The following is a 24,250-nucleotide window of genomic DNA, read 5'->3' as shown; positions in this document are numbered from 1 at the left end:
AGGTCAAGATAGATGCAATCGGCAACCGAGCGGCGGTCTAAAATTGTGTGAAGTTTGTGTGTGAATAAAAGTAGCTTTGTTTCGCATGAATAAGACGTCCTAAAACAGTGCTGAGAGGGATGAAAAAACGAAACTGACAATATGTGAAAACAGTATGTGCTCCAAGATTTTGCATGGGATGCTGGTAATTGATATGGGCCGGTAGTTAAAAGGAGAGTGTTTATTGCCAGATTTATGCAGAGGAACCACCTTACCTATCTTCCAATCAGCCGGCAATTCACCATTGTCCAATAACTGCTGAAAATATTTAGTTAAGGCAAGAGATGAATACATTTTAGTACTTTTTAAAAATTTCGCAGTAATGCAGTCAGCACCAGCAGAGGAGGATATTTTAACATTGTCAATATTTTAGCTATACCATGAGGATTGATTACAACATTAGATTACTACAGTACACCACAGTACAGCAGTACATTACAGTACTACAGACCTCATTACTACAGTACAGTACAGTACAGTACAGTACAGTACAGTACAGTACAGTACAGTACAGTACAGTACAGTACATTACTACAGTAGATCATGGGTCGAATCCCGGCTCCGCGTAACTCCCCACCGGATTAAAAAAAATCCGCGTTTCGATGGAATTGCATTAACAGGTTTGGACCTGATGCCAGTGTATACCTTTGAAAACGCACTCCGATGCTTCGCCTGTTTTCTCTGGGGTGCCTCAGGGGTCCGTCCTTGGGCCTCTCCTCTTTGTCGTTTTTATAAACGATTTACCAACTCATATATCGTCTTCCATTTGCCTCTTTGCCGATGACTATGTCATTTACGGCGAAATTATTGATGATAACGGTGTATCTGTTCCTCAGTCAGATATTAACAAGATGCTAGAATGGTGTCACCTGTGGAATATGAAGCTAAACATTACTAAATGCAAGCGTTTGTCCTTTTCTCGTCTATCTACTACACCACATTATTGGCATCACTCTTGAAACTGTGTCGTCTTATAGACCTTTTTAGTTTCGATGCCTGGGTGCAGCCATCTTAGATTCTAGGTGACGCTCCGTATGAGCCAAACTGGAAAAGTCCGCTCCAGCTCCTCTTGACGCCATCTTGGGCTGTGCTGTTCGGGTGTTGATGCTGCGGTGCGGTAGTGTAAAAGTGCTGTTTCGCGGTGCTCGTGAAAGCTATCCGACACCTTGGTGCTATTTGTGCTTTGTTTGAGCGCGCGAGCGAACCGTATACCATCCGTTTGGCATGGCAGCAGCTGTTGGAAACAGCACTAGCGGCCGGAGTGGCTGCGAAGGATTGCGCTTCACTTCCGCAGTGAGGGTGTATCCGTTCTATCTTTCATGATAAATGTATTTTCAAATATATTTTATAATCGCAATGGTAACTGTACATACAAACACACAGCGAATGAACCGTACGGGCAGCTACCGAACGCGGAATGCTGATACTACGAAAGACTCTTTCCAGTTATCGCCGCATTAATTTAACGTGAAGTGCGACATTTCGATATACGGTCGAGCTGTCGGTCTTCAACAATGATACTTTCAAGTTAAACCACGGTTCAAGACTAGCACTTAAAAGAAGCAGGGTCTAAAGTACCATCCTTCGACGTTTTTATAAAGCCTTGGTGTTCGTCCTGCGGCGAGACAACGGGCTACGACAACGTCCCGTACGTCGTAGCAGCATCGTTTGCACGATGTATTGTTGAGAAAAACGTTGAAACATTTGCACTCTGAGCTGCACCATTAACGAAGACGACAAATTCGCAGCACATACAGCATCTCTTACGAAAGCGGCGCCACCCGTTGGCGCGGCGGACTACGGCACTCTCGTCAAGCGCTACTCCCTAGTTGTCGCTAGGCCTAAATTGTTTCGCATCGAAGGCACATACGACGGCGTTTTGTAATAGCTCAGCGCTAGAGTAAATGGCCTCTCATGGAACTGCCTTACCTCTGATCCCATAGTATCAGTAAAAGAAAGATGCAAATTTCGGTGACGGCTTAGCAGAGGACCAGTGTGCAGACGACGACCCGCGCACTGCACCAGCGGCAATGTGTTGCGTAATTTATTTGTATTGAAATTATTAATAACACGGTATCGGTCAGAAATCCGAAAGAAAGATTTTTTTTAATTTTGCTGTTGCCTTATTGTTTAAGTGAAGAACAGATTTTAGCATGCTCTTCTTGCGCTGGCGGAAGAGATCCACCGTATCGTTGGCGCGGAGGGCTTGGGGGAAGCACGTTCTGCCCGGCGTGCGTGGTTACTACGGCGTATAGTGAAATGGGCTTCATATTCGTGAATCCGTCATTGGTACTAAGTCTATCTGGCTTACATAAAACGTTCATAGGCGTTCATAGGCGAAGAGCCAAGCGCAACCAGGGAGCTATTGCTTTCGCAATCACTCAGGCTTAACCAGAGCTAAGCCACAGCTAATTTTTTATTTCTTCTGTATTTTCTCCTCGGTCCGCGCAAGGCAGCAGAGTTGACTCAGCTAGAGAGCCAGTAGCAAGCCAGTTCATTTTCCCTTCCGTCTTCCTGCATTCGCAAGAACAAACACCAACAAGAGGAAAAAGTGTTGGAGTGGCTGCTCCTGGCCCTACGGGGCTGGGAATGGAGGTCCCCGCAAATTTCGGCGGGGGCTACCCTGCCGCCGATGGTTGTAGGCCGTCGGTGCACTCGCAGCCGGAGCAGTGGCGAGTGCTCCGACAGCCTACAACCACCGGTGGCAGGGTAGCCCCCGCCGAAATTGGCGGGGACCTACCATTCCCAGCCCTGTAGGGACGGTGGCAGATGACGCAAGTTGTGACGCGCGTCTTTCTCTCTATTTTCTCTGTCCGCAGGATGCAGCGGAGGTGGCTCAGCTACACAGCCAGTAGCAGACCAGTGCATTTAATTTTCCTTCTTCCTACAGTCGCAACAAGAACAGCTCGGAACAAGTATGGTAACATCGGATAGAGTGTCAAGGAAAGATGGGCAATTGACAAAATGGTTGATGGGGGTTGATTAGTTTAAAAATTATTCAGTAAGACTTCAAAAAAGCAAGGACGGGAATATCGACGTCCAAAGAAGGTCACGTGGTAGTAGACTTTCGGTGAAGTAGGCCCAACTTGCGCTAGAGGAAAATTTGAAATGTTTGAATGTGAAGGAGCGGGCAAGGCCGCCATTTACGTGAAAAAACGAGTGGGAATAGTTAGAAAATGTAAATAGATAGGTAAACAAGCAACTGCAGTCAGCAAAAAATATCCAGAGGGCACTTTAGACCCCTAAAGCGACGAGGTGAACGCCATTTTAGCGCGGTGGATCGTAGCCCGCAACTACGGCACCTCTATCTTCCTCTCTTCTTTCACTCCCACCTTCCTCCCTTCCTTTACGTCGTGGTACATGTGTCCGCCGAGAATTGTGGCAGATATTGCGCCATTTATATTCTGTCATCATCATCAGTCTCACTATACCCACTGCAGGGCGAAGGCCTCTCCCATATTTCTCCATTCAACCCGGTTCAGTGCTAGCTGCATCCACCTGACCCCTGCGAACTTCTTAACCTCATCCGGCCACCTAACTTTCTGCCGCCCCCTGCCACGATTTCCTGCTCTTGGAATCCAGTTTGTTGCCCTAAGCGACCATCGGTTATCCTTTCTTCGCACGACATGTCCTGCCCATGCCAATTTCTTCTTAATTTCCACTAGAATGTCAGTAACTTGTGTTATTTCTCTGACCCACACTGCTCGCTTCCTATCTCTTAAAGTAACCCCTACCATTTTTCGCTCTATAGCCTTTTGAGTTGTCAACTTAAGTAGAACCCTCTCGGTTAGTCTCTACGTTTCAGCCCCATAAGTGCAATGAACCAACTAGCCCGCAACGTTTTGCCCATAAGTGAGTACAGGTAAGATGCAACTGTTGTATACTTTCCTCTTGAGCGATACCGGTAAGCTGCTAGTCATATTCTGCGAGTGCTTGCCAAATGCGCACCATCCCAATCTTATTCTTCTTGCTATTTCTTTTTCATGGTTCCGATCTGCGGTTACTACCTGTCCTAAGTAGGCGTATTCGCCTACTACTTTCAGTGCTTCGCTACCTAACGTAAACTGCTGTTCCTTCCCGAGGCTGTTGAACATTGCCTTAGTCTTCTGCATATTGATTTTTAAGCCTGCCTTTCTACTTTTCCTGTCTAGGTTATCAATCATTATTTGCAGTTCATCCCCCGAGCTACTTAGCAAAGCAATGTGATAAACAAATCGCAGATTACTGCTGTATTCTCCATCTACCTTTATCCCTAACTTCTCCCATTCCAAGTCTCTCAATACTTCCTCTAAGCAAGCTGTGAATAGTAGTGGGGAGATCGTGTCTCCTTGCCTAACACCTTTCTTTATGGGAATTTTGTTATTTTCTTTATGCGGAACCATGGTTGCTGTGCCGCCACTATATATAACTTACAGCACGGCTCGTACGGCTCGTCTAGTCCCTGATTTCGCATGCCTGCACCACCGCCGAAGTATCAACTTAGTCAAATGCTTTTTCGTAATAAATGAATGCTATGTATAAGGGCTGGTTATATTCCGAGCATTTTTCTGTCACCTGGTTGATGGTATGGATATGATCGATTGTAGATGCCGTTCCCGAAAGCCTGCTTGATCCTTTGCTTGATTTCAGGCTAAGGTTGTCTTGATTCTATTAGCGATTCCTTAGTAAATACCTTATACGTAACAGACAGTAAGCTGATTAATACCTTGTACGTAACAGACAGTAAGCTGATTGGCCTGTAATTTAAGGTCCTTAGAGTCCCCTTTCTTGTGAATGAGAATAATATTTGCATTCTGCCATGGTTCCGGTACCGTCAATAACACCAGGCACTGCGTATACAGGGTGGCCAGTTTTTCTAGCTCGATATCCCCCCCCCCCCCCCCCCCGTCCTTTAATAAATCTGTAGTTATCTTATCCTCTCCAGCTGATTTCCCCCTTTTCATAGTTTCTAACGCTTTCTTGACCTCGTCCTTCGTCAATGGTGGAACGTCTGACTGTTTTTCCCTACCGCCAATCTCATTACGGTCCTGACTACTTTGGCTGCTGTAGACATCTGTATAGACCTCCTTGGCTACCTTGACTATCTTCTCCACATTCGTGATAACGTTGCTCGCCTTGTCCCTTAGCGCATACATCTGGTTTTTGCCTATGCCCAATTTCTTCTTTACCGCTTTAAGGCTTCCGCTGTTCTTTACAGCATGCTCAATTTTCTCCCTGTTATACTTCCTTGTATCGGCCACCTTGCGCCCATTGCTTAGCTTTCATATCTCGGCCAATTTTATCTGGTCTGTTGGATTCGAAGCTTTCATACTCTGGCTTTTCTTAATCAAATCTTTCGTTTCCTTAGAAAGCTTACCGGTATTCTCTCTAAGTATCCTACCGCCAACTTCTACAGCGCACTCAGCAATGATATCTCTGAAATTATTGTTCATTGCTTCTAGGGTAATGTCGCCATCCTCGGTTAGAGCTGAATATCTATTCTGTACCGAGATCCTGAACTCTTCTGCCCTCATTCTCACCACTAATTCGTTGATGGGTTTCTTTTTTACTAATCTGTTGCATTCCTTCCTCAGATTTAGGCTAATTCGGGACCTCACCATCCTGTGGGCACTGCATCGCATTTCCCGATTACCTCTACATCGTGCAGAATGGCGGAGGTTGAACACAGTATCAAGTCAATTTCATTTTTAGTCTCCCCGTTCGAACTTTTCCATGTCCATTTCCGGTTCTTCCGTTTGCTGAAGAAGGTATTCATGATTCTTAAGTTATTGCGCCCTGCCAACTCAACTAGTAACTCCCCCCTGCTATTCCTAGAACCAATGCCATAGTCACCTACTGCCTGGTCTCCTGCCTGCTTTTTCCGACCTTGGCATCGAAGTCGCCCATTAGTACAGTATACTGCGTCTTTACTTTTCTCATTGCCGATTCTACATCTTCGTGGAAGCTTTCAACTTCCTGGTCATCATAACTACATGTAGGTGCATAGGCCTGCACAACCTCCAGTTTATACCGTTCATTAAGCCAAATTACACGGTCTGCAACCCTCTCATTAATGCTATAGAATTCATCTGTATTCCCCGCTATATACATATTGACAAGGAAACCTACTCCTAGTTCTCGCCTCTCCGGTAAACCTCGATAACACAGTACATGCCCATCTTTCAGTGCAGTATATGCCTCATTCGGCCTCCTAACCTCACTAAGCCCTATGACATCACATTTCATACCCTCTAGTTCCTCTAACAGCACTGCTAAACTAGCTTCACTAGCTAGGGTTCTAGCGTTAAACGTTGCCCGGGTCAATTTTCAATGGCGGCCTGTTCAGCGGAGCCAGGAATTCTTAGCACCCCCTGCTGCGTCACAGGTCTGACCGCCGCCGTGGTCAGTTGTTCCGCAGCCGCTGGTGACTGAGGGCCGGGGTTTTATGGAACTAATCATGAGAGGTTGCGGCCAATTACTGCACCAGGGTGGCAGTAAAGGATGGGCAGGATATGTAGTGCGAAGAGAGGATAACCGATGGTCGCTGAGGGTAACAAACAGGATTCCAAGGGAAGGAAAGCGTAGCAGGGGGCGGCAGAAAGTTAGGTGGGCGGATGAGGTTAAGAAATTCGCGGGGTTCAGGTGGATGCAGCTAGCACAGAGCCGGGTTAAGTGGAGAAATATGGGAGAGGCCTTCGCCCTGCAGTGGGTATAGTCAGGCAGATGATGATTATGAAATCAATTTCAAACGCCGTTGATGCCTGCTGTACTACCGTCTCCTAGACAAGTGGGTGTGCAGTGTGGTGCGGTGTTCGAAGAAGCGGTGAATGAAAGGCGCCGCACCTAGATCGGACGCCCGGCGTGGTCAGCTTCATATCGCCTGGTGACGTCATGACCTCTCGGTATGGTACATCATGCGCCCCTCGTCGAACACAACCAGCATTACAATGAATGATTCAAAGTTCACCAGCGTTTTATAATTCGTCTACAGGAAAGGCGCAATATCTGTCACTCGCGGAATCCCGCTATCATCCTAATGGTAGACAAGGGGAATTACTTATGCGAAAGCCTTTAATGGCTCATGCTGTCGTCGACAAAGTGTGTCCCGCTTCTGCGGCGTTCTGACTGGCCGAGGCGGGATGTGTCCCTGCCATCTGCAATGCGCGCCAAGGAACGCCACGCAACGGGAGCGATGGTGTACCGTCCAAACTCGCACTTGCCGGACCGCGCCTTTCCTTTCCTGTAAACCAATTATATGTAGCACTGCAACGAATGCCGACAAATGGCTAACGATGGGAGGCAAATTATAGGATAGGAAGGGCATGCTTTCGCCATTCTACTCTTAAGAGACATCTAAGAGACCCTCTAATTATTCTATATACGCCGGCGATATCACCATATCGACCAATTCTGGCTATGATGGAGAGATTACAGTCATTACAACGAGCTATCAACACGCTACAGTCTTTCGTGCAGCGGCGCAACGACCTTACGTGTTCACCGGCTAAATCTGAACTATTAGTTATAAGGAACAAACAAGCCTAACAGACGCAAACCGTTTCTCGACAAACCATCCCGGTAAATATTGACAACCACCCCTGTAGCCACGAACAAGGTCAGCGGCATATTGATTTAGAATAACAGATAGAACCCTGAAGGAATCCGCCGGCTACGCGTCACGGCGCACTAGATAAGTGGGCTGGTGAGGCGCATTGCCGCGCGCTGCACGGACATAAGAGAAGCCGACCTGTGCAGAATCACAGAAGCTTTCATGATAAGTAGAATCACGTACGCCTGCCCGTATTGCCATCTGCGTCGTAGAGACGAAGATGCACGAACTACATAAAAAGCGGCCCTTGGCTTGCCGGTATACGCTAACTCAGATAGACTGCTGTAACTGGGAATTTTTAACACGCTACCTGAACTGATTGAAGCCCATAAGACGGCACAAGTGACCCGCTTGTCACGCAGCGTTGCGATATGCGTAATTTTCGACAAGCTCCACACACACCCCGCTGAAGAGATGTGTGCAACATCGCATTTCTTGGTTGACTACTAGTAGACACATTGTTAAGCCAATAACCGAAAACATGCTACCAGGCAGGCATGACGCCTGAAGGAAGTCAGGGGCGCTGACCTTTGAGAAACAGGACGAGAATAAACCAAAAGCAGTGTAAGTGGATTCAGCTCAGAATATCAAAGACGGAACATACATGGAATGTATCGCCACCCCAAAGTCAGCTTTCATTATAACGCCGTAAGATTTCATGCTAGCTTTATACGCGAAGCAGAGGACGTAGCTATCGCACTGCCCATCGCGGATCCCTGCTTAAAAGCTATTCTAAGCGAGTTAAAGAGCGTCAGTCGAAATTTCGCCAAAAATTCTGTAAGCGCGCTCGCAACGCGAATTCGGCGCAACCGGTCACTCAGTCGAACATCAATTTCGTATGGGAATTCTGGCTCACGCGGTTAATTCCGGAAACGAAGGGGTCGACCGTCTAGCCCGAGGCTCATCCACCGAGGGACGGAATACCTATCGGGACGCCGAAGCGCCGCTCTCATACGCGGAGATTACAAACTTTATCGCGAGCTCCTCCCCTCCGCTCAGACGCCTACGCCACCTTAGCTCCTATCGACTTTATTTTATTATAGACGGCGATTGCAACCCTGCATGCCAGCACTGTGGTGACGGAACGAACGCCACCCAAGCGAGGAAGATAAGGAGTAGGAAAGGTAGGGAGCTTAACCGGTAAAAGAAACCGGTTTGCTACCCTGCACTTGTGGATGGGTGTGAAAGGATATAAAAGTGGTGGGTAAGAGAGGGATGGGTGAAGTCAGCATGGTCACATCAAAGTCATATCACGTCCCATAACAGCAAAATCACAGCCTATCGATGACCATACACTATGAGAATGCGCCAGCAATCCTCCTCCAACGACACTCTTGCCAGCTCCCTGGCGGAGGAATGGGACAAGCTGTTGGCCAGTCCAGAAAAACAACCCAACTGGCCCTAATCACGCGAGCTCAAGAGGCCGCCCCCAATTGGAAGCCACCTTGGACTCACCCCAGCACCTAGCAATTACTTGCATTTTATGGCAAAAAACATTACGAGGGACGTTAGCGACTAAAGTAGCGGAAGGCGAAAGCCTGAGAAGTCTCAGCTTGTTTAGCGTTCCTGCCATCTGCAATCCCACGATTGAACGAGCGCCAAGAACGCCAAGCGACAGGAGCGATGGCGCACCATCCAAACGCACACTTGTCGGGGAGTGTGAGCCCTTCCTCCAGAAGTCTCTTGTCTAGCGTTATTGCCATCTGCAATCCCACACTTGGACGCGAGCCAAGGAACGCCACTCGACAGCCACCACAAAAGCGGGACACACTTTGTCCACGACAGTATGAGCCAGTAAACGCTTTCGCCTTAAAAGTTGTTACCACCAAGTAAGTTTCACGATCCGGAGCTTGGCGCAGCACTGGGCTGGGGATCTAAGGGATGGAGGTTCGATTTCCAGCGGAGAAAAGGTTTATTAATTTATTTTTAACTCTCGCTCTCAAAAGCGTGACACAACGGTGAGCATTAAAGGCTTTCTCCTTAAATTTCTGAGAGCAGAGCAGAATCTGCAGTGCAGAAATGAAAGCCTGAGCGTTGCTGCTGCCCACGGTGTATCGGGCGTCGAACACAACCAGTGTTCCTTTCAAACCAAAGTTCGCCGGCGTTCTATAATTGATGGTTGGTTGCTTTGCACGTATTAACGTCCGAAAGCGGCTCAGGCTATGAGAGACGCCGTAGTGGAGGACTGGAACTTTCGACCACCTGGGGATCTTCGACGTGCACTGACGTCGAACAGCACACGCGTTCCTTCTTTTAGCCCCCATCGACAAGCTGCCGCCGAGGCCGGAATGCAATGACACATCTTGCGGAAAACACGGCAACGCTCAGGCTTACGCATATCTCCAGTGCAGATTCTGCAGTGATCTCGGAAAATGTTTTATTAAATCAACTGAAATAGCAAAAAATATCACAGTAGTTATATAAAAGTAAAAGTTGCTCAGGTTTACTGAGTAACCAAAATAGACAAAATTTCAGCGCGCAAGCAGCAGGTCTCGAACCTTGAAACATTTTTGTAATGCAAAAAAACAGCGTTTTTGATTCCTAATGATATTCGATATTTTTGTCGACATAGAGAACCACGTCGTATCTTGCAAAACTACGGCACATTCCGTTTTGTCGTAGCGTTTTCCCACCACAATTAAATATTTTATGATAAAAAAGAATTATTATGAGTCCTCGAGTATCTTTCTTATCCGAACAAGCCGATATATATATATATATATATATATATATATATATATATATATATATATATATATATATAGTCGGCGAGGCCAAGGAAATATATATATATATATATATATATATATATATATATATATATATATATATATATATATATATATATATATTGTAGTTTGGTAATCTTCGTCTTCGTAGCCACTGCCATACATCGCGTGCTGGCGCGCTCGAGGACAAATAAGTTGGTCGTTGTCTGTGTGAATCGCTACGCCTTACGCCCACCTGCGAGTTCATCCCGAGCAGCTGGATCCATCTGAGTCAACTGAATAAACACACCCCTACAATTGGTGGAGGTGCTGGGTGGTTCCCGTCCACCCTGGAACTAAGAAGCCGCACATTACCCTCTGCTTCCAGCATGCCGGACGACACTGCCTCGACATCGTCGCCCTCCCAACCACCGTGCTGTGTTCTGGAGCTCTACGGCAGCGCTATCCGTGCCTCTTCAGTGGCACAGCCGACCAAGGCGTCGACGACTGGTTGTCGGCATAGGAGCGCGTCAGTAGTTACAACAGATGGATCCAGCTGCTCGGGATGAACTCGCAGCGGGGCGTAAGGTATAGCGATTCACACAGACAACGACCAACGTCTTAGTCCTCGAGCGCGCCAGCATGCGATGCATGGCAGTGGCTATGAAGACGAAGATTACCACACTACACTCCCTTTTCTGCTGCCCTCGTTCCATTCTCCTGTGAAAGCGCTACTGTTTCAACTGTCCTCTTCACACCTTCCGACGCCGCTTCACGCCATCCCTGCCTCCTGCTTCCATTTGCTGTTCTCAAGTTCAAAGATGGACTTAGTACAATGTACGTCTCAAATCCATTTTCGTGCCCGTCCCTCCTGCTACGCGGCGAGTGTCTCGGTCGTATTGAAGAACTTGATCCCGCGCTTTTAAATACTCTTCCTGCCATGCCTACTTCATTAGAGGTTAACGTTCTCAGCTCTTGCGATATAGCGACCGCTTCGACACCACCCGATGTTCTTCAACAAGCTATTGACGCAGATCTTCCACCCGCACAACGCGATCAGCTCGCTGCTCTTCTACAGAACTTCACTTCTGCCTTCGACCTTCCTCACACTGCTCTGGGTCGCACGTCTGTCGTTACGCACACAATCGACACTGGTACAAACGCACCTTTGCGACAGCGTCCTTATCGCGTGTCGGCCTCTGAGCGCCAAGTCATTGCTGACAACGTGGACGACATGCTTCGCCGGAGCGTCATACAGCCATCTAACAGTCCACGGGCTTCTCCGGTTGTTTTGGTCACCAAGAAAGATGGTTCAATCCGGTTTTGCGTCGATTACCATAGGCTAAATAAGATCACGCGCAAATATGTCTATCCTCTGCCGCGAATCGACGACGCCTTGGACTGTTTACAGGGAGCCGAGTATTTCTCCTCTTTGGATTTGCGCTCTGGCTACTGGCAGGTACCGATGGCTGAGGATGACCGCTCGAAAACTGCCTTTATAACACCGGATGGCTTATACGAGTTCAACGTTGTGCCCTTTGGCCTCTGCAATGCCCCAGCTACTTTCGAGCGCCTGATGGACACTGTTCTTCGTGGACTCAAGTGGCTATGAAGACGAAGATTACCACACTACATTTTCTGTGTCTGGTCGTTGTCTCTGTGAATCGCTACGCCTTACGCCCCGCTGCGAGTTCATCCCGAGCAGCTTGATCCATCTGCGCCAAGTGAATAAACACACCCCTACAATATATATATATATATATATATATATATATATATATGCCACATCGTAATGGACAGATGGTTGTCAGAAGAGGTGCCACGCTTTCGAGAGAGTCCGCTGCGTCGTCAGGACAGAAGAGAAAATAGAGAAGAAAAAGAAAAGGGGGAGAAAGACGCGCGTCACGACAGCCGTCGTCGACCACCGAAACAGTAGCGGGTGCAATGACAGCCTACGACAGATAAATATATGATGGCAGGCTAACCCCCGCCGCAAGCGGCAGCGACCTACCAGTCCCAGCCCCGTAGGGCCAGGATCAGCCACCCTTTCATCATACGTGGGAGTTAGGGGGGAGAATGAGAGAGACCCGGTCGCACGGTTGGTGTGTACTCGAGCTGCTACTTAGTTTCCCTCAAGTCCCGCATGACCTGGAGCCCAGGCGATTCGTGTTTTGGCGGATTGCTTATAACTATTCGCCGCGAGATCGACCTAGAGGTGGCGCCACCGTCACTCCGGTAGTGTGGATCGGCAGCCGGCGGCGCTCGCAGAAACGCATGCTGTGTAGGTCTGCTTCCGAGTTTACGGCGGGTTTGTTGGCGATGAAAACGTGTCTTCTACACTATTTCTGCAATATTGCAGAAAAAATCCAAGAATTTCGCCAATGCAGCAGAAGAAGAGCGGATTTTAGGAAAACAAAGCACGCAACCACCAGTCCTAGATTTACTTTTGCACGTTTCTTGCGCATTGCCGCGCTCACGCGCTTAATGCTTGGGCCTGCCTAATTACAGCTTTGTTTTTCTTATCGACTTTTAAACTGTTTGCGCATGTCTCATGCAAAGTGAGACGGGCGAATTTAGTGTCAAGCCCACGCAGATACAATGTTCGTGCTCTGACCTGCAGTACTTTAGATTGAATCGAGAAAGCCTGGTTCATTATTCGGACTTGACTCGAGGATTAAGCAGGTTAAATGTAGCATTGGCAGCGCACTGCATGGAGAGTTGCTTTAGACTGAGCGCACATCAACTCCGGCCCAGACAACCACGCACAAGTATTCCCCAAAAATGAGATCACGCCGACACTCTACAGGAAACCTCGCCGCATAGGAAAGCTGATTGTTCACGTGTACAGCGCTGAGTGGATTGAATTTGCCAAGATGCTTTTTGCGGCCACTGTCATAGAATGTGATAGTGTATTACTGCATGCGCCACTAACTGTAAATGATTTCCTGAAACCGAGGAAAGTATAAGGGATTTCTGATGTGTGTGATGTTAATATATAACGGTAAATTAGTAGTGTAATTATTTTGTTTTGCAATGCGAATAAATTTCACCGTGTGAGAGAACTTTTACACACTTGACAGAATTTACAATAATCAGCGATTAATTTTCAGTAACGTTAAAGTGCAAGCTACGAATTACTCGCTGCGAAGACATCGTTATAAACTGCGCATGGGCAGTGTCATGTTCTGGGAAGCAATTTTTAGAGGCTGAAAATTTTTTTATCACTCATTCTTTAGCAGTGACTAAATCTTATGCGAAGTAAAATATTAGGGTTGCTTCCAAAACAGATGCCGGATATAAAACTATTCCGAAAGAAATGGAGGTCATCTTATCATGCGACTATAAAAATGTATTTATTCCCGAACTAAACACTGATATTTAAGCCCGCATGAAGCTGTTTTACTCCCCTTCTCAGAAATGACGAGTTTGCTCGGAAGACAGCACGAAAAGGGATTATAATGATTATAATAGTCTACCAGTAAAGTGCATTGATCTAGGTGTATTATGTAATATTCAGGGTAACAATTAGGTTCTGGGAATATGTTTCCCAAACATTCGAGCATTTCTCTAAAGCAAAATGTGCTCACTAAAACTTTTACGGATGCACAGATGCCTTCAACAACAAAAAAAAAAAAGAAAAGAAATGCATATTGGCCCGGGTTTAACGTATGAAAGCGGCATCGGCTATGACGGATGATTGCAGAGGCTGGTTTTGTGGTTTTGTTTTTTTTATTATTAACACCACATTTACCACGTGGGATTGTTTATTGTGCAGTCAAATCCCACAGCAGAGGAACGCCTTTCGAAACGGTTGTGATTGAATCCCCCCGTTCTCGAAATTAGCAGTCGAGCGCGCTTACTATTGAGACACCGCGACAGAGGTTTAAGAAGAAAAAAAAGCACTCACACAACTCTATCGTGCATACAGACGGCATAGCAAGCATAGAGTGGTCTGTTCGAACTGCATTCTGCTATATGAAGCAGTCTGCGGTGGCATATGTTTTAGTAGCTGCGGTATTCCAAACAGAAACGGGAATATGCGATTTCTGAGCGCTTGCATTAACTTTTATTGACGGCAACGACCTGTTTTGCTTTGATACGGCGGTAACGACAGCACCACTTCGCTTGAGACATTGCATGTCAAAGGATCTCAAGTGCCGAAGACCGCAACGGATGATGTCCCTATCCAAGCATGACATGCTCGATACGGACAAGTATTTTTTTTTTAATGAAGCGTGGGGTTATAGACTGTTCATATTTATTTTGCGAGAGACATATAAGTAAGCAAAAGCTCAAAGGAACTGTGAAACAAACAAAAACACTCCTGGAGCTTTTAAAAAAGCCTTCCGGACTTACCTTCTGCCTTATTGAATGCCATGAGTATTATCTGTCTTGTTTCATGCCATAAATATATATATATCCTAAATAGTTATTTGAAATGTGTTTTTATACTGTCTATATTGATTAGGATATTCATACGAATGGAATCTATCACTCGCCGACCTGTGCATGAGTTACATGGCCTTCGTCAGGCAGATTGTGCAGGGCAAGAACAATTGTGTCTAAAGGAATGTTCCAAATAAAAAAAATTCAAAGTGTGATGTTTTGAAATAGCGTATGCAGTTAGGCGGCATAATAAATTGGAAATTTGTAAAAAAAACTCGACACAACACTGTGGCGGCGCCGCAATCTATTATGAGAAGGATCGGGTGAGCGCGGAACCATTTCCGTGCTCCTTTACGCCTGGCATCCGAGACTATCACGAAGAAAAAAATGAAAGATGGCTTAGCTCTGCTATGCCTGGATATACGTAGTGACTACCTCGGGATCAGAAGAAGTTAATTTCTCCACTCTTCGCCAGCAGCTAAACTCTCCTTGGCTTCCATGTCGAGAGAGAAATTGGTTAACGGAACTGCGTGGCTGATTTCCTCAAGCCAGGATACTATTGGCTTGGGCTGCCTCCCGGGCCCTGGTGAGCAGGCTGCGCTGCTCAGAGAGACCCACTCTGCTGAGTACTCGAGCTTTATATTTCTCTAGTAGCTCTTTGCAGTTCTATATCACGTGAAGGATGTCCGAGACTTCACCGCATGTGTTATTTTTGAATTTTTCGGGCCAGCTTTTGTGGTACTTTGCTAGGTTTGGGAATGTCCTAGCCTCTATGTTCCTCCAGGCCTCCTGTCTGCGGATGTATTTGCGTGGTTCTGCGAATAGTTTTCTTTCTAATTTGATGTATTGTATTAGTTGCCCTTATGTAAGAGGGGTTGAAGGCTCTGGGGCAGCCGGCGCAAGTGTCCGGAAAGTATTCTCAGCCAAAAAGAATGTCTTCAAATAGCAGCAGCGTGTGTCGAAAAATATATCAACAAAGAGGCCTTGCCTGCTCAACAGAAAAGTCCGAGCGATTCAGGCGAGGAAAACAGATGGAAGAGAGCCTCCACGTCATCCTCGAAGCGCAAAAAGTATCGGAAAGTGAAAATATTAGGATTCTGGGAATTTGGGTACAACCACGCAAGTCGCCAGGATGATTACCGGAGTGTCGCAACGAAGAAGCGGCATGAGGGAGGGAGACAATATCAAGCTGGTTAAAAGCCTCATGATTAGCCGAGTCACGTACTGCCTTCCGTACTACAACACCACCAAGAGTGAAAGAAAGCAAGTCGATACTATCATAAGAAAAGCATGCAAGACAGCTCTTCATCTCCCAACCAACACATCGACAGAGAAACTGCTAGCCCTCGGAGTGCATACTTCCTTCGAGGAACTCAAAGAAGCACAACTGGAAAGGCAAAAAGCGAGACTCCAGCAGACCACCACCGGCCGATCGCTCCTCAGAAGACTGGGGTATCGGGAAGTTAAACAGCTAGAACAGAGAACAGCGAGCATACCCGACAATTTCCGCAGCACCTTTAAGGAGAGCTCGGTCCTCAAAAACAAGGATCCAAACTTACACGCGGCCAGGCGGGAAGCCCGAGCAAAATATGTACAAAAATACTTAGCACCAAAAGCAAACACAGACGCTGCGATTTACCCATGCAAAACAACGTGGGCAGATAAATACAAAGCCGTAGCAACAGTGGTAGGCTCGGACCTCAAGGAAATCGCTAGCACGGCAGCCGAAGGAGAAGAAATGGCTGTCGCTCTAGCGGTCGCGGAGGGCAAACATACCCTTGACAATTCTTAAATTCGAGAGAGGCATGCCGTAACTTCACCAACGGCAGAAAAGGCCAAAAATCGCTCCAAAGTCTTTTTCGAGCGTGCCTACCTAGAGAACTAATTACACACACCATTTTGTGGACACCGGGACACACCGAGATTGAGGGTAACCAAAGGGCTCACGAAATGGCTCGCGAGCACACGAACCGAGCGCTTCCCAACGTGGTCCGGGAGAACTTCATGAGGCTAATCACAACGTACTCTGATATCCTAAATTGTTTTAAAGGGACGAAAATAAAGTACCCTCCTCTTCACAACGTCTTAAATCAACAGGAAGCAGTCTACTGGCGGAAACTGCAAGCTGGAACCTTCCCTAATTTACACATTTTAAGTAAAATGTTCCCGAACCAATACAGGGACGTTTGTTCATGGTGCGGTGCTATACCCACCCTATATCACATCACCTGGGAACGCGATAGAAACAAAGCTTTCCACAAACTAGAAAATCCCAGTGCGGGACAGTGGGAGAGTATGCTCTCCAGCGGCAACCCAATTCTCCAAAGAGGACTGGTCATCCATGCCCAGTGAGCAGCAAGCATCAGTGGTGCCCTCGAATAGGGGCGCCAACACTGTGAGACGGAGCCATGCCATCGACGCAAGGAAGATGGAGGAAGTCTGTCGGCAATATCTCTAATAAAGTTTATCCTATCCTACCCTACGCCCACGGACTATCCTGTCGGCTGCCTCGTTGCTGTCGATTCCCTAGTGTGCCGGTATCCACAGGATTGTATGCGTCAAGTTGCTTAACTTTTTTTCCTGCTCCACAATTCGGTGTGTCTGTTTGCATACGCGTCCTAGGAGGAAGCTTCACGACAGGCATTTTCGGAATCGCTGATTAATATGTGTTTTCTACCTTGGCTGCTGGCGTGTTTAACTGTAAGGGCGATTGCAACTTCCTCTGCATTTTCTATGTAGTTATGCGCGTCTAAGTTCACCGGCGTTTTATAATTCCTTTACAGGAAAGGAAAGGCGCAGCATCTGCACTCGCGGAAGGGAAAAAGCGCCGCCCGGCGGCGTTGGAGCGCACTCGTTCGCGGTTTGTCCTCATAGCTGACGGCCGATGGGTAACGTCACGTCCTTGACCCTAATTGAGTGACTTAACTATTATTGCCTTTTGTACTTTCAAATTGCGCGAACCGCAGTATCTGTCACTCGCGGAATCCCGCTATCATCCTCACGGTAGACAAGCGGCATTATGAAGAGCGTGTATTTCATTGATAGTGTCAACAACTTAACAACTTGATCGCCATCTATATTGCCCAAAGTGAGAAACCTGATTGGTTGGCAGTTTTGAGCGAACTGGCTATCCTAAAGCGTTTTTGAAACTTTGTGAACCCTTACTTTTGCTAGACCTCTTCGTGGTATTATACTTTCACTTTGCCCCACTGTAAATGTCATTGTTAACAGGAAATAAAGAAAAAACATTACAAGGGTTCAACGCTGCTGAACGAAATATTGAGCGAGAGCATTAGCTGCGGGGGGACCGAGCGTTCTTTTTCTCTTTTTCTTCTTTATCAGCCGACATATAAAGCCCCGCTTTAACCAAGCCGTATGAACATAGGGGAAACGTGAATGCCAGGGTCCTAGTGGGCTGATTCTGACATAACCGTCCCTTGTGAAAGGAAATACCCAAGTTGGCAGCTCCTGCCGACGGCTTGAGTTGGTAGCTCAGCTCTCACCCTAGTGTCACGTAGGGTGTGACGTCACAGCGTCACGTGGGTAAGACGTGGCTGCCAGCCGCGCTACGCAGAAGGCTCGAAACCTAGAGTAGTACTGCTTTCGCAATGAAAAAGTTTCACACAGCGGTAAAGCGCTCGGCTGGAGATCCAAGGGATGGAGGTTCGATTCCCGAATGGCCACTCATTTATTTTTTTATTGCGTAAGCCAGGTTTCAGCCCGTCGCGTAAACGCGGCCGGTAGCAACGTTTGACCTTTAGAGCGACAGGAGATGGGGCCCCTCTTCAAGCCGCCGGGTAAACCCGGTCGGTAGCCACGCTGCCTAGACATATTGCACCAAACTTTGCTACACTACATGCTGAATCTAAGCGTAGCCATTCAGTATTGCTTATGCAAACTACCGGCTAAACCCCAGCTAATTCTTTTTTTACTGAGGAGGAGTCGCACACCCCTTAAGCGTTGCTAGGCAACGCCGGCAGAGCTTGGCGAGGGGGCTGCGCAGCTGGCCTTGGCATACGCGAAGCTCGGCTCCAACCCTCGTAGTGAAGATTTTCGCTCCAATAACATCAACGAGACGAGTACAGACCAAACCACAAACGCTTACTATGAACAGTGTTTTATTACCTCGGACTGGGTTATATAGGCACCCGGTCGAAATTAATAAAAGCAAACAATTTAAGCGTCCCCTCTCCGACTTCTTTCCAATCAATCACGTTATCGCCGACGTTTAAAACGACAGTTCTTCCTTGCCAAGGCGCGCGAATTTCAAAATGGCTACACCCCTTATTGTCCCGACACTTGGAACGAACAGGCGCTCTTTTTTTTTTAATAAACTATTTTACGAGTTCATTTGCGCGTTCCAATTTCGCAACTTCTTCGTGGCGATTTCGCAGCCACCGAGGCAGCACCGCGCCGCGATCCAGTCGTGAACTGGCTGCGCAACAACCACTTTCGGAGTCGTCCGGGAGGCGTCCAGGCAAAAAAAAAGAGGTTGTCAGCAGTGCGGTGCGTCGTTTTGCACATTAAAGTGACGGAAAAGCCGGGAGGGATCGTTCCATTGTTTTCACCTACCAGCAGCCAGCAGAAAATTAAGGCAGTTTTCGGCACAGAACGTGAGGATCGGCAAGCCAGTCAAAATGTCGATGCTCCTCGGCATTTTAAAGGCGTTAACCTTGTAGCTATTTACCAGGATGTAGCTATTTACCGGCTACATCCTGGACTACGTCGTGCTTTCAAACTTTTGTTTGGGCTGTGAAGTTGGACCCAAACTTGACTCTGATGAGTATGCTGGGTGAAGGGACTCCCATCAGTGCCAGAAGAACACTGATTGTAAATCTGGCCAAATGGAAGTTAAGGCTGGATTGATCTTGTTCCAGCGGTCTTTAGAACGCAACAAAGTAAAATACACAACCATGCTGTGTGACGGTGACAGCCGCAGATTTAATGCTATAAAGGATGCAAAGGTGTACGGCTTCGTGGATGTAGAGAAAGAAGACTGCATCAATCATGTGCAAAAACGTATGGGTGCAGCGCTTCGAAACCTGGTCCAGAAGCACAAAAGTGAAGGCGTGCGGGGCTTTGGCGGGAAGGGGAGGCTCACAGCAGACCTCATCAACAAGCTGAGTGCCTATTATGGTAGAGCACTGAAGTCTCGATGCACGTGTGACTCGGTGCAGCGGTGGCGTAGCGGTAGAACATCCGCCTCGCATGCAAGAGACCGGGGTTCAAATCCCGGTGCCGCGCAATTCTCTACCGGATGAAAGAAAAAAAAAATCCGCGTGTTGATGGAATTGCATAAACAGGTTTGGGGTGGGACCTGATACCGGTGAACACCTCCGGCCACTGTAGTCATGGTGAAAAGCGCAACAAACACGACACAAAAGTAAGAGGAACACGTATCGTCCCGTGATACGTGTTCCTCTTACGTGTTCCTCTTACTTTTGTGTCGTGTTTGTTGCGCTTTTCACCATGACTACAGTAGACATTCACCAACTAGCCCGCCAACAGCTCCTGTTAAAGCATACCTCCGGCCACGCACTCCCTCACCAGAACAGGAGTTGGCCACCCTGGTGCAGTAATTGGCCGCAACCTCCTATGATAAGTTCCACAAAACCCCGGCCCTCAGCCACCAGCGGCTGCGGAACAACTGACCACGGCGGCGGTCAGACCTGTGACGCAGCAGGGGGTGCTAAGAAAGTCTGGCTCCGCTGGACAGGCCGCCATTGGAAACTGACGCTGGCAACGTTTAACGCTAGAACCCTAGCTAGTGAATCTAGCTTAGCAGTGCTGTTAGAGGAACTAGAGGGCATGAAATGGGATGTCATAGGGCTTAGTGAGGTTAGGAGGCCGAATGAGGCATATACTGTACTGAAAGATGGGCATGTACTGTGTTACCGAGGCTTTCCAGAGAGGCGACAACTAGGAGTAGGTTTCCTTGTCAATAAGTATATAGCGGGCAATATAGATGAATTCTATAGTATTAATGAGAGGGTTGCAGGCATCGTAATTAGGCTTAATAAGCGGTATAAACTGAAGGTTGTACAGGCCTATGCACCTACATGTAGTTATGATGACCAGGCAGTTGAAAGCTTCTATGAAGATGTAGAATCGGCAATGCGAAAAGTAGACGCAGTATACTGTACTAATGGGCGATTTCAATGCCAAGGTAGGGAAAAAACATGCAGGAGACAAGGCAGTAGGTGACTATGGCATTGGTTCTAGGAATAGCAGGGGGGAGTTACTAGTTGAGTTTGCAGAGCGCAATAACTTACGACTCATGAATACCTTCTTCAGCAAACGGAAGAACCGGAAATGGACATGGAAAAGTCCTAACGGAGAGACTAAAAATGAAATCGACTTCATAATGTGTTCAACCCCCGCCATTATGCAAGATGTAGAGGTAATCGGGAAAGTGCGATGCAGTGACCACAGGATGGTGAGGTCCCGAATTAGCCTAAATCTGAAGAAAGAACGGAACAGATTAGTAAGAAAGAAACCCATCAACGAATTAGCGGTGGGGGGGAGGGCAGAAGAGTTCAGGACCTCACTACAGAATAGGTTTTCAGCTCTAACTGAGGATGGCGACATTACCCTAGAGGCAAGATAACAATAATTTCAGAGATATCATTACTGAGTGCGCGGTAGAAGTAGGCGGTAGGATAGTTAGAGAGGATACCGGTAAGCTGTCTAAGGAGACGAAAGATTTGATTAAGAAACGCCCGAGTATGAAAGCTTCCAATCCAACAGACCAGATCGAATTGGCCGAGATATCAAAGCTAATCAATAAGCGCAAGGTGGCCGATATTAGGAAGTATAACATGGAAAAAATTGAGCATGCTGTAAAGAACGGGGGAAGCCTTAAATCGGTGAAGAAGAAATTGGGCATAGGCAAAAACCAGATGTATGCGATAAGGGACAAGGCGGTCAACGTCATCACTAATATGGAAAAGATAGTCAAAGTAGCCGAGGAGTTCTATACAGATCTCTACAGTAGCCAAAGAAGTCAGGACCGTAATGAGATTGGCGGTAGAGAAAAACAGTCAGACGTTCCACCAGTGACGAAGGACGAGGTCAAGAAAGCACTAGAAACTATGAAAAGGGGGAAATCAGCTGGAGAGGGTCAGATAACTACAGATTTGCTGAAGGACGGGGGGGATATCGTGCTAGAAAACCTGGCCACCCTGTATACGCAGTGCCTGGTGTCATCGACGGTACCGGAACCATGGAAGAATGCAAACATTATCCTCATTCACAAGAAAGGGGACTCTAAGACCTTAAAAATTACAGACCAATCAGCTTACTGTCTGTTACGTATAAGGTATTTACTAAGGTAATCGATAATAGAATGAGGACAACCTTAGACTGCAATCAAGCAAAGGATCAAGCAGGGTTTCGGAAACGGTACTCTACTATCGATCATATAAATACCATCAATCAGGTGATAGAAAAATGCTCGGAATATAACCAGCCCTTATACATAGCATTCATTGATTACGAAAAAGCATTTGACTCAGTTGAAACCTCGGCGGTGATGCAGGCATTGCGAAATCAGGGGGTAGACGAGCCATACGTGAAAGTGCTGGAAGATATATATAGCGGCTGCACAGCAACCATAGTTCTGCATAAAGAAAGTAACAAAATTCCCATAAAGAAAGGTGTTAGGCAAGGAGACACAATCTCCCCAGTACTATTCACAGCTTGTTTAGAGGACGTATTCAGAGACTTGGAATGGGAGCAGTTAGGGATAAGGGTAGATGGAGAATACCTCAGTAATCTGCGATTTGCTGATGACATTGCCTTGCTAAGCAACTCCGGGGATGAACTGCAAAGAATGATTGATGACCTAGACAGGAAAAGTAGAAAGGTAGGCTTGAAAATCAATATGCAGAAGACTAAGGTAATGTTCAACAGCCTCGGGAAGGAACAGCAGTTTACATTAGGTAGCGAAATACTGGAAGTAGTAGGCGAATATGTCTACTTAGGACAGGTAGTAACCGCAGATCCGGACCACGAAAAGGAAATAGCAAGAAGAATACGATTGTGATGGAGCGCATTTGGCAAGCACTCGCAGATTATGACTAGCAGCTTACCTGTATCGCTCAAGAGGAAAGTATACAACAGTTGCATCCTGCCTGTACTCAACTATGGGGCTGAAACTTGGAGGCTAACCAAGAGAGTTCTACTTAAGTTGAGGACAACCCAGAGGGCTATGGAACGAAAAATGGTAGGGGTAACATTAAGAGATAGAAAGCGTGCAGAGTGGGTCAGAGAAATAACTCAAGTTACCGACATTCTAGTAGAAATTAAGAGGAAGAAATGGACATGGGCAGGACATGTAGTGCGAAGAGAGGATAACCGATGGTCGCTGAGGGTAACAAACTGGATTCCAAGGGAAGGAAAGCGTAGCAGGGGGCGGGAGAAAGTTAGGTGGGCGGATGAGATTAAGAAGTTCGCAGGGGTGAAGTGGATGCAGCTAGCACAGAACCGGGTTAAGTGGAGAAATATGGGAGAGGCCTTCGCCCTGCAGTGGGCATAATCGGGCTGATGATGATGATGATGATGAACCTTTTCTTCCTAGATACAGGTTTAATGCTATTATGGCTTTCTTTCCTCTTAACTGAACAAGGGGTATGGTTTTGGCCCGTCATTGTATTTGGCGCCGTAATACAGCACTCGCATTGTTTATCGCCGGAGTAGCTGCAAGGAACAGTGGGGCAAATTTATATTTCTTTGCCTGTGATTTACACTTCCGCATAGACGCGCGTTTGTTCTGTACACTCGTATCCGCACAGCTAAACACTAAAAGGAAAACATTTGAGTAGCGAGAGACAACCGCTTTTGGGAAAACAGGAACCGGCAATAAAGAGAAAAATTTCTCCAGATTCAACTAAGCCAGCCAGATGTGAAGTACGTGCACCCTGTAGGCAGATGACAATCGCGTGTGGTTTCCATTGAAAACCGAAAGCTCGCAGAACCAGACCAAAGATCTAGAGTGTTCCATCGCTTCCTTAATTTCTTAGCACCAAACACTTCAAAATTTGTACTCAGAACGAAGTAATGCGATACGTCGTCAAATCGAGGGACCTTATTTCGCAGCCAGGCTTATCACGACGCAGTCCTTCCTACGGTCGCCATTTGGCTCGATTGCGGCGCCGACCATAGTTTGTGAAACCTTGGCGGTTTACGACGAAGCCTCCAATCCACCATCATTTCCTCCTGTTTTGCTCAATGAGAGTGTATTGGAAAATGCCGGAATAGGTATGCTTAACGTTAGTAACATGCATACTATAGAGAAAGATATCCTACACCGTTAGCGATTTTTCGTTCGTCATAAATCAACGACGATTGCAAATACTTACCAGCAAAGAGACGAGCTGCGACACGAGACAGGCCGCGTGCAGATATCAAGAATAAAGTGCTTAACCCACAATGCAGCAAACAGGGGGACGGAAGAATATACGATCGTCACACTCTCACTGGATCGCCAGCTTTGGTGGCATGCTTGCTGTTAATAAAATTGAGCCCGTTA

The 24,250-nt window shown here is 47.0% G+C and overlaps 1 protein-coding gene and 1 pseudogene across 1 annotated transcript in view; both read right to left on the bottom strand.

Moving 5' to 3' along the window:
• Nucleotides 1-24,250, bottom strand: part of LOC146194263 (gonadotropin-releasing hormone receptor-like) — a 329,819-nt gene that overhangs the window by 270,540 nt on the left and 35,029 nt on the right. The gene's annotated exons all lie outside the window — the stretch shown is intronic.
• Nucleotides 2,506-24,221, bottom strand: LOC146194264 (uncharacterized; annotated as a pseudogene).

Source organism: Amblyomma maculatum, chromosome 3 (assembly GCF_055883805.1).
Source record: "Amblyomma maculatum isolate TAMU_Amacu chromosome 3, ASM5588380v1, whole genome shotgun sequence".
NCBI classification, from domain to species: domain Eukaryota; kingdom Metazoa; phylum Arthropoda; class Arachnida; order Ixodida; family Ixodidae; genus Amblyomma; species Amblyomma maculatum.
Note: the sequence above shows the minus strand (reverse complement) of the source record. Positions and strands in the feature narration are given on the sequence as shown.